Source organism: Protomyctophum bolini, assembly GCF_963924005.1.
Source record: "Protomyctophum bolini genome assembly, chromosome: 16".
Lineage (NCBI taxonomy): Eukaryota > Metazoa > Chordata > Actinopteri > Myctophiformes > Myctophidae > Protomyctophum > Protomyctophum bolini.
In genome coordinates this window covers 33344637-33356703 of record NC_137877.1, presented here as the reverse complement: position 1 = coordinate 33356703, position 12067 = coordinate 33344637, and the positions used below count along the sequence as shown (strand labels likewise).

At 46.6% G+C, this 12067-nt stretch overlaps 1 protein-coding gene across 2 annotated transcripts in view; it reads right to left on the bottom strand.

Annotated features, from left to right (window-relative positions):
• igsf3 (immunoglobulin superfamily, member 3) overlaps positions 1–12067 on the bottom strand; it is an 84516-nt gene that overhangs the window by 51739 nt on the left and 20710 nt on the right. The gene's annotated exons all lie outside the window — the stretch shown is intronic.

Below are 12067 nucleotides of genomic sequence, written 5' to 3'. Positions count from 1 at the left end.
GCCTGGAGGCTGTTATCAGTGTTTGCCGCCGGAGCACCAACCTCAGCACAAACATGCACCTAGGAGTCAATTAGAACCCACATCTATCTGCACACACGCACCGCACACCGCACACTCGCTCACTTTGCCAAACATATTACCAGTGGTGCAAACATTAAAACTAATAAGCTTGGTTCAACTTCACAGCCATCGTCGCATTGCTGCGCAAGCTATTTTTCTCCATCTCTCCATGTCTGTTGTTCACTTCACCGCACGAAGGACCCTCCATCTCCCGCTCCTCCCTCCATCCATATATCCATCCATCCGTCCCTTTCTCTCGCTCTATCTGTCGTTCCAGCTCCAGATGGTAAGGCACTGTGACCAATTAAAGATGTCCAGGAGGAGAGAACCAGTTATAGCATGAGCCATCTGACCATGGATCTGTGCATGTGAACTCAAAATAGCACAAAAACACACATTTTCCTCATTGAACAAAGCTCGATCACTCCCCAGGTGCCCTAGTTTAATCCAAACGTGTGATAGTGGTGGGCAGTAACAGTAAGTCCACAGTCCAGCCTCATCTTAAAGTAATTGTGTAGTGCACATGCACACATCAGCAGAGGAAGGGGATAGTTGGGATTAAAGCCTGAGTTACACTTTGTTAGCCGATCTACAAGCTCACAACACGGAGACTAGATTACTGTTTCCCAAACAGTGGGTCGGGACCCATTTTTACGGATCACGACTCGAGCAAAAAGAAATGCATAAAAAAAAAATATATAATATATATATTATAAATGTTAAAACAAACACACAAATCTAAGAAATTCCATAAATACCGGTAATAAAAACAAATAATTAAGAAGTGGTGAAAGCGGGCCAAAGTCTAATCTCTCTTTTGGGTCTCGACCTGAAAGTTTGGGAACCACATCGTAGAGGATCTGTGTGCAACATCGGCAGGCAAACACATATAAATCATAAGGTGTTGCTACGCCGGCAGGTCATTGGTGTGTAATGCTTCGTCCGTCTGTTTGTGTTACGTGTGTACGACTGAGAGGCCGAGAGACTGATTGGCTGCATGTGTAAACCTCTACAATGACGGGGCTGGGCTAATGGAGGTGGGCAGAGCTACTGAACCAGCAGGCATCCGTCCAGCGGGGCAGCAGATGAGGGGAGCAACTGTCTGTCTGAGCCGGAGGGGAGTTCAGGCAGACATACTCTCCCTGTCTCGCTCTCTTTCTCTCACGCACGCACGCACGCACAATACGGCCCCCCAGGCAGAGCACAACCCTGGCACGAGAGCACAGGTGGCAGCATATGTTGCCTGTCTGGCCACCAGTCAGCCGAGATGGTGGGAGTGATTGTGTCTGTGCGTTTGTGTGTGTGTGTGTGTGTGTGTGTGTGTGTGTGTGTGTGTGTGTGTGTGTGTGTGTGTGTGTGTGTGTGTGTGTGTGTGTATATACACATACACACACATCATTAAAAATGAGTTTAATGGTGTAGTCACACACCGTGTTTTAGGGTGTAGTGTACTGTAAAATGACGAGTCTCGTCAGTCTGCCTTAGACAGTGGTGTGTCTCTCTAAAACAGGGTCTCTTTAAGATAGAAGCGGGTCTCTCTAAAGCCCAGTCCACACCAAAACTGTGCCGAACCTGCAAAAGTCAATGCAGACCACTGCAACTGGTTGCAATTTGCAACGAGTTGTGTTGCAAATCTTTAGTTTGGACGGGGCTATAATATGCTGAGTTCACACGGGAATACGCAAAGACGCAAAGATATACAGTGTATTTGTCGCTGTTGCAGCTTCCATTGACAATGAACACAGTAGTGCGCCCACTGTGCATTTTATGCCATTCTGAGCAAGACTAATAACCCTGTGCGCGTGCACATGTACAGCGGATTATCATGTACGCTGTTTCTACAATGAGTGGCATCTACAAAAAAAAAGGTAAATAAATATAAAAAAATATATATTAATCAAATCTCGTGTTTCTTGTGGATGGCCCAGATGATCTCGAGAAAACTACGGAATGAATTAATGGTATACTGCGTCATTGCGTCTGCCCATGTGAACGCAACACACGGGAGCGACGTGTCTCTCCAAAACAGTGGCAGTCACGCATCTGTGACAGACGTGTCGTAGTCAACAGATGAGGCGCATCCATTTCCTGTGTAATCTTGCGAGACTGTAGGCAGTGCCGGCAGGAGTGCTAGTTCTCCTAGTGTGTAGTTTGTTCAGCTGACATATAATAGGAGTGTTGGCTCATTGAAATAACACTAGCCTAAGACCTACACATTCTCACCACAGTAGTACTTTATAGTGACGACTTGGGGCACATGGTGTCGCTGTGTGAGCTTGTAGATCAGCTATTTTTGGCGCTCAACACCAGCGTGTCAACTAAATATAAATCAGGCTTAAAGGTAAGGCAACAGATAATGGGCAAGTTTTGATATTTACCTATTAGTTAGTCCATATCTAAACAAAATAATTGTAATTATATGGCAATTACTTAAAATGAGACGTTTTGGTACACCTGCTCCACCAGTGGACTCGAGTCTCCCAAGGTTTCTTCACTCCTTCCATGTTGGCACTCAAAACAAACCAGGGCATCCCACCCATTACATCATGTGTTTAAAGTAAACTAAACCGCTGTTTCCCTTTCCCAATAATGAGGCAGTGATTAGCATACTAACGATGTGGGTATGACACTAATCTTTTCACCAGTGTAGCCACACAATACAGAAAGACCCAGTGTAGAGGGAGGAAGGGGCTGACTGTTGACTATTCCGTAATACACTGCTTCCCAAACACTGGGTCGTTTTTTATTTGCTACATTTAGTTTTATTTCAAAACATTCAAATTCAATGATTATTTTTTTCAGTAATTTCATGAAGAAATAAAATAAATGAAGTGAAATTAACTGATCTACAAAGCTCACAACGCTGTGGGAAGCAATGCATTGTGAGCTTGTAAATCTGCTATTTTCACTAGTTTAGGTGCAAAAGTCTAATTTCTCTTTTGGGTCTTGAGCTAAAACGTTTGGGAACCACTGCTTAATACACTAACTGTATGCTCAGCTGCTGCAGCGAGAAATGGCCTGTGCTTGACCGAATAACCTGCACGAGTATGTTCAACTACGACTGTGTTTACGCACGCCAGTGTGTGTGAATGCACGCTTGTGCCAGTGTTTGTGTGTGTGAGTGTATATGTATATATGTCAACAGGGTTATCAGCACTTGTTCCCCAAACCATATAAAAGCAGCAACTTGTCCTGCGTTCCCCTCCATGTTCAGATAAGGCTTCAAAGTTGCTACCAAGATCAAACGGTGTCCTAGACTCTACTAACAATAACCACAAATTGACAACTCCTGGAGGCTATTATTCTCCTGTTCCACTCTTACTGTTACACACATACTTTTAAAAGGTGCACGCATGCGCGGTCACGCACACGTGTGTGCGCACACACACACACACACACACACACAGTTATCATAGCCTGCCCATTCACATCCATATTCAACAGCATCCATATTCACACCGTGCTGTGTTGTGTTAATCTCACAGAGAGGAGGCAGCGGGCCCCTGGGGGGTTAGCGCTTAGCTAATCAAATCATCAACCGTAGGAGCAGTGGTGCATCTTTGGCCCATTATATAAACATTAATAAACATATGCAGCACACACATACTCACTATACGCACTCACTCACTCACACACACACACACACACACACACACACACACACACACACACACACACACACAGTTGAACCTTTTCTCATTAGCTTGTAGTGTAGGTGTTCAACTGTGTCCTTGTGCTATGAGAGTGTTAATGCAGGTTTAATGACGCATTCTTGCCGTGACCCAGCAAGTTTTCTCTGAAACTGTAGCCTACTTATCAGCAGTGATATTTGGGACAAGAGGGAGGCCCCTCAGGTCCCTTTCGCCGCAGTCCACTTCAAGCTTTTTATATTGTACTTCGTCACATGGCTACGCAGCTCGCATAGAGTCACTTATTTTCAATGACTCTGAGTGAGACATGAAGTATAAATTAGGCTGTAGACTTCATGTTATCGATGACCGTTTGTAGCCATAGACTTAGATGACCAGTGAGTCTCTCATTTGCTCTATACCTGGTGGAAGCGGTGCGTCTTTCCAGCATATTGTCTGGCAGAAACTTTGTATCTATTTAGCTTGTGACTAAATAAGTACACTGGGTCCATTAGAAACTCTGTTTTCCATTTTACAGTTTAGGACATACAAGGTTTTTGCCTGACATCAAGAATATTACGAGTGACGGACAGCAAACGGGATAAAAGCCTCTTGTCTCGCTTTGTTCTGCTCCGCCCTTCGTGGCCTCATCCTGTTCTCCTCGCCGACGCTGCGGTCTATTCACAGTGTGGTACATCTTCTATTCAGCACTTTTCTATTGTCTCTCGGAGCGTTCCGCCGCGCTACCGTACATGTCCTCATGTGTTCTGATGGGAACGCAACGACTGTGTCTCTCTCAGACTCAATTACTGGTGCCACATCTGTCCTGACAGTGACAGACTGGTCAGTGTGTGACGATATGTCATGATGTGCGAGAGGCAGAGCATGCGTGCGCGAGCGTGTGTGTGTGTTGTTTATGTAGGGTCAGAGTGGCAGTAATGACATTGAGCAGGAGGCCCTGTCCGTTAAAGGAGATGAGATGTGCAGGGAAATGGCACGCCAGACACAGTGATAAAATCACTCTCCATTTGGAGTCCTGCCCGGGCCTCGGCTCAAAGCTTGCTTGCACACACACACACACACACACACACACACACACACACACACACACACACAAAAGAGGGACAACAAGGAGAATGCAATCGTAAATGAATTTGGGAGGTGATGTTGAGGCCAAGGAAAGAGAGAGAGAGTGTGTTACGGGAGGAAGGAAACCACAAAGCAGTGAGGAAGACAACAGCTGTAGATAAAAGAGTCGAACATATACTGTAGGCCAGTGCTGGCAATCAATACCACCAGACAGGAGAGACGACCTACCTCTTCGATTAGTCTCAACCTTTCCGTCCATCAATCCACTCATCCCTCTCTCTTTTTAACCATTTTCTTCATCATCTGCCCATTCCTCCTCCCCCGTCTCCATTCAATCTGACCCCACCCAACCCCCCCGTTTTCCGCCGCATGCTTCAATCAGCTTACTTTCCTCCCGCGATAGATCAAGGGACGAGGCCGTATTGACAAAACCGACCGACCTACATGACCGACACTCAGGAAAGAACAAGGTTGGGGGAGGGGGGGGGGCTTGTTGAATCGAATCACCAACCTCAGATGGATGGATGCGGAAAACGCACAAAATCAGATAAAGGGAGAGTTAGTACAGAAGAGAGAGCTGGGATGAGGCGGCAGCCTCAGTGTCACCCGGGGTAAAAGATGGAACTCCAGATGACATCTCCGGCTTCAACCTATCCCATTAAGTGAAGTAGAGGTAGGAGCTTGTGGCTCGGGCCATGAACAGAGGAAGGCAGGAATAAAGCCACAAATCAGACGGGCACAGCGCTGAACTCAGCAGAGGGCATGATTCAGACTCTTTTGTACTGTGTTTTGCAGCTGCACGGAGAAGTCACGGCTTGACCGGGGCACATCAAAGTCTGTCTTCTTAAATCACTCTGCGCCCACAAACAAGAGTGCGGTGTGTAGACATTAGGCAAGAAAGAAAAAAAGCAAACTAGCACATGTTCGCACGCGTACATGCACGCGTTTTTAAAACATTTTGAATAATCTTTCATTAAAAAATTATCTTTACCTATAATGACATGCCCAGAGTGGGGAAATTGTTTACATCTCTGTACAAGTCATTTTTAACCAATGAAAATTATTAAAAAGAGAAAGCTTGAGGCTAAATAAGTAGTATTTGTTCATTTTTTTCCTTCCATTGTATGAAAAGTAACGGTCTTGAACATACAAGGGTTCTACCCAACAGTGACGACATGCACATGAATAGCGCTGCACACAAGCACACGTCTGACATAATTGCATTTTGACATTGCGTAGTTGTTGTGTTAACTACATCAGCCGGGGTCCAGCTCTAGGGCAGGGCCACAGTTCCATCAGGTGAAAGAATTACATTCCCTCGTGGAATGAGAAAGAGAAATGAATGCAGGCCTTGGATTTGGTACAAATACCACGGCCATGAGAATAATGTAAAATAAAATGAAAAGTCTGCACGGAGAACTGCAAAATTGTAACCCTGTTTGTTCAGCAAATGAATAAATGGCAGACATCACTCAAGCGAAAAGACCCAACTTTCTGCCGCCTCTCTCTTCTGCTCTGTCTCTTCTCCCCTCTCTTCCATTTGTGTGTGGGTTAATTGCATTTAGAACTCATAGCTGTTAGTAACTGCAGTAACTGCATTAACCTCGGGAGCCTCGTTAGAGGCAGACTATTTAAAAACACGCCCTCATAAAGCTAGTTGTACTGCGGGTAATGCCCGGGGGGAGGTGTAACCAATCAGACTGAAGTCGTGAAGAAGAGCTAATCATTTATTGGTCACACACTCTAATATAACCAGCCCCTTCAATCTCACCCTGCAAACCCCCCCCCCCCCCCCCCCCCCCTTCGCTCATTCTCTCCATTTCGGCTCTTTTTCTATTTCTACAGATCTCTGCCTTTCTGAGTGAGCCATCTCTCTTCAAAACCACTCACTGGTGGCCTGGGCCGGCTTAGCGGTCCAGGCACCTAGGCCTGTAATCCAGCATGTCGTGCGTTTGAGTCCCGATCCCGATTCTATCTACTGTACCCCCCCCAACACACACACTCGCTCGTACCCATGACTTTTCGCTCTCGTCAAGCCACAGTGGAAAATACTGAAACTCATGGATGAAAGTGTAACACGTCTTACGTCTCCCTATTTCTGTTACTATCCAACTTCAGCAACCGGAACAGCTAGCAGCTATACCAAATGTTCACAGTGGGATCTGAATATCGGCCAGCAGGGATGACTTGGTCTCCTGCGGCGTCTTCTACGACAGACTGGGATCTGCAATCTGCATGGTGACGAAGAGCAGCGTGAAATGTGTGTGAGAGCGAGGTGCTTGTTGTGAGCCAAGCTTGAGCCTCGTGGCTGGGCTCCCTAAACACAACCTGTTGCGTAGGAGAAGGACAGACCACGATGACAGTGTCATGCTGTTGTCCTTTTTAATATCTGCAATGTGGTGCGTCGCGCGCGCGTGCACACACACACACACACACACACACACACACACACACACACACACACACACACACACACACACACACACACACACAGTAGGAGTCAAGGCCTTAGTTCGTCATGAGGGACTCCTCTTCCTACTTTCTAGGATCCATAATTCCTGGGCCTGAGTCCAAGGTGTGAGCTAATAACACAAGAAGAAGTGACCTCTGACCTTGAGGGAGATTCACAACACAGCGGTCATGTCGTGCTAGCCTCTGACCGCGACACGATTGTGTTACTGCCGCTAAAAGAGATTCAGGTGGTGTGAGGAAGAAATTAATCAAAAAGTGAGAAGTAGAAATGGTTTTATTTTATACTCTATGTGCAAAATGCATATTCCCTGGGGAAAAGAAAGAAAAACAAAAGGCACACAATCTAACTCTAAAATAACTGATTTATGAAATGGTGATTTCCCTTCAGCACGCTGGGGAAAAAAATGCCACTTGACGATTTAAGACACATTAGCCAGTAGTCGAGCAATCATGGCCAATTATTCTTTTCAGATGTGTACCATTTACTATAAAGCCTACGGCAGTATTGGCACTTAGGGGGGAGTTTGGCTGAGACTAGTACTGGTTTAATTTGATTGGTCTGGCTTCAGTATCAGTGTACCCCCCCCCCCCCCACACCCACAAGCTGTATGCACACACTGGCCCGCCTGCAGACAGTCGCCTGCCAACCTTTTCTGAAAAGGTATATCAAATGCGCAACAAATGGCAGCAGGATCATCTTTCCGAGCCACAAACACAAAATGAGGCGGACGATTCACTGCAGACAAAGCAGAAGCGCAGAAGAACACTGACACACAGTATCAGACAGAATAGTGTCCAGGTGTGCTGCCAAAACCCGTCCCTCCCCCTGGGCAACAGCCAGGTATAGAGTTTCGAACCCCACCACCGTCCATCCACCCACTCACTCACTCACTCTTTCATACCACGGTGACGGTTGGAAAACAGTTCCCTGTAGGCCGACGTCATTCTTTGTCAGAATACAGATTACGTTGGTCTTTTAGCCTTATCATTTAGCTCCTGTCCGTGTCCGTCTCCTTATGTCGATATCTTATCATCCCTTGCATGTCCAAAACCGTTACTTTTACAGGAAATGAAACAATAGAACCTGTGCTCTAATGGATCCGATGATCCAATGTAGTTATTATTTTGTCACACGATCTTGTGAATGTTTTATTAGTTCAATATTGTTTGTTTTTTTAAAAGCCACAGACAGACTTTTCAACCTTGCATCCCTACCTCAGGCCCGATTGTTTGAAGCTGTACTGGAGTGTTAAGTTACATTTCTACACCGTACAGCAGCGGCTAACCGTTAGCCAATAAGAAATGTGTAACCGACGAACACTAACGGCTAATGGTGAACCGATAAGATAAAAACAAAAGACTGCCTCTTCTTCTTTTTTCTTTTTTTTTAATTACATTTTTATCCCACGATTTTGTAACCCATTTTTTCACCCAGTGCACAATTATCTAATGTATTCCTGGGCACTACACTTTCTCTGCCCACCTGGGGGGGCAGCGGACTGACCTCATGCTTCCTTCTATGCATGAGGAGTCCAAGCTGCATCTTTTCACCTGACAAGGGAGAGTTTCCCCGGCCGGACGTAGCGCGTGGAAGGAACACGTTATTCCGAAAAAGTTCCTTTCCCCTCCATCAGGCCAGGGGGAGGTAGTTTAGAGACCAGGATTACTGCATGTTTTTGTGAGGGTACCTACCCCAAGGGACACGGGGAGAACATGCAAACTCCACACAGAAAGGCCCTTTCGCCAACCCTGCCTCGGGTATGAGCACTGATGACGCGGAGGAGAGAACACACCCCCAGCGCCCACAGCGTCCCCAGCAGGAATCGAACCCAGGACCTTCTAGCTGTGAGGCGACAGCACTACCGACCGTGACCCCACACCCTGGCCTCTTCTAACTTTCTCCATGTTATTAGCCTACACTCCAGAGCTGTTTGGGGGGCGAAAGGGAAAGTGTGTGCACTGCAGCAGCCACTGGGCTTTCGCCAAACTTTGGTCAAATTAACTATCATTGCATCTCTCGGCACAGGATGGTGGCCATTGCGCTGTCTGCGTGCAATTTGCGTGTATTTACGCACATGAACTGGCTACTGGAGTTTATGGCTCGACTGTTGGATTCACTCAAGAGTTATTTGACAATTTGTGCTGTTATGTTGGCGAGGAGTGGAACGTTTATTCAGCCGTCTTATTGACACAGAGTATGCTCGACAGACACACTGCAGACAACCTGGCTGGTAGTGGTAGGTAAACTAAACGATGCGGTGGTTGGAGGCTTGGTACCCTGGCTTTGCCAGACACAACGTGGACTCACTCATACTAACCAGAGCCATGCTCAAAGGTAAACAAACGGTCGGCGCTTTCATATATGGAGTATACAGTTGTCTACGAACCTACGCGTAAATACCACCAGTAGGTACCGTTAGCCTAGCTACATTTATTAACGTCGTACATGGCAGAGAAAAAGTTTAATTAGCCGGCAAGACCTGACGGTAACCGGTTAATAGAATGTCTCCATTTGGCCAGCCCTACACAGTAGTGAGTAGTAGTACACACTTTATTATTATCGTTTTGTTTTAAATAGTTTTTAAATTACAGATCGGCTGTTTCTGCTGCTTTCGCACGGCACTCTCTTACAACGAAGTATTAATTCATGGAAAACCATAAACCGGAGATACTCCCCAACAGTGACGTCATTCTTCCTGATCCTCTCTAGTCCGCTGCCACCGTTTAATCCTGTCCTTCCGACATCACCCTTGTTGACGTGTTCACACTCAAAGACATGCACATGATGCACGCACACTTCCTGCTCAGTAACAGCCTTTTCCCTAAAATAAATCACACCCGTGCATGTGAACTGAGTGGTGCAACTCCTCTCTCTCTCTCTCTCTTTCTCTCTCTCTCTCTCTCTCTCATATTAGCAGGCTGTCTTTCTCTCTGTTTCTGGCACAACAGCGCCCCTACTGGTACTAATAGTCATACTCGTGCTCACAGTCACATAGGTGCATGGGTGGTGGGTGAACGTCACATAGATAGGCGGACACGGACATTACTGTTCATTACGGTTGCACCACTAAAAAAAAAGGCCATGCGATGAAAGAGCATTCATAATATGGTATATTAATAAGGGATAGAACAACAGAGAGACAGGAGTTTGTTAGAGACACGTGGCCAGGCGGGGGGAGACATTGAAAGTGGTTTCGATGTGAAGGTGGGAGGTTCTACAGGACATGGGTATAGTGCTCGTCAGTTTGGGTCCGTGCGTGTGCATGGGCCTGTCACAATCATTAATTGTCCATACATTTTCAAAAATAGCAGATCTACAAGCTTATCCGCTATTTTGGACAGAAAAAACTATATTAATGGGTCAGTAATTTTATTTAAGTTAATTGCCACATCTGCCCTGTGCAATTATTTGTGTGACAATTAATCGCCAGCTTTAATTTGTAATCGTGACAGCGCCACGCGTGCGGCTGCCTTGAGGGGGGGGGGGTGATCATGACAGGGTAAGAAAATAAAATATAGAAAGACCACGTAGTTTACCTCTGACCTCTGGAACTGGGTTAGGAGGCTAGACACATAACAGTGTCCCTCAACACCACCGCACACAACTTCATCTTGGGCGCGCACACACGTACACACACACACACACACACGTCTATAAATACCGTGTTCTATCAGTGGTTTCACATTGGCCCATGTCTGAGCCCTGGCCCACATTCAGATCATGCTGCTCATACTCAAAAGGCACAAGTCAACGATATAACTGTGCACGTGCCAGCCAGGCAAGGATAACACCAAACCCACTGCTCTGCTAAACGCTAAGCAGTGAGCACAACCCCCCACCACCAAGAAAACAGACCTGGCGTATTGATCAATGCACGCTGAGCTCTCACTGTCACTACAGAAATAATTAGCATTATTGACATTGCTCACCTCGTAGTGATACTATTATATACCACTGTGAGGGGACGCACCGGACACGTGGACATTAACGTGTTAATGTGACTCCATGTTTAAGGCCACACAATCGGAGACCCCAATAATCTCCACCCACCACCACCCCCCCCCCCCCCCCTCTCTGATTAAAGGGCATTAACACTGAGGGGGATGGGAGCGGGCTAGAATGCCAAACATGAGAGCAAAACCTCCACAACCATGTCAGCTGTGCACTTGGACCTCAGGGAATGTTTGGGGAAATGTGTGTGTGTGTGTGTGTGTGTGTGTGTGTGTGTGTGTGTGTGTGAGAGGGGGTGGGGGGGAAGGAGAGGCAGCGGGGAACAGATGCCATTGACAGAGAAGTGTTTGAATTCTCACACACTGTGGGGACACACAGGGTGTGTTATTGAAACAGCTCGGGATGGGGGTGGGGTGGTGTGTGTGTGTGTGTGTGTAAAGGAGTGAGGCATTCATGTGGGGTGAGGCACGATTTCCTCTGGCCAGAACAGGTGGGACTCAGTGTGACACTGAAGGCCAACACTTCCTCTGCCTCTCCTCCCACACACCCACCCGTCCATCCCGTTGAAATCCGTCAAGTATTCATCGAGAGACGCTCGCCCGCGAGTGGAATTGCCTACGCATTGACCTGCTGCACCAACCATACACTCACACTGTAATCAGCACCTCTGTACTTGCTTTGTTCAAACTAGCCATTGATGATGAGAAAGATAACGATATGATAGATGAAGCCATTTGAAAAGATAAGTCATATGCTTTATTAAAAAGAACTACAGCGGTAATCTTGCGGTTATCCTTCAAAGGTATCCGATATCACGGGGAGCGGCCTGCTGGTGAATAATCCACCATGTGTGTGCGTGGCTGCG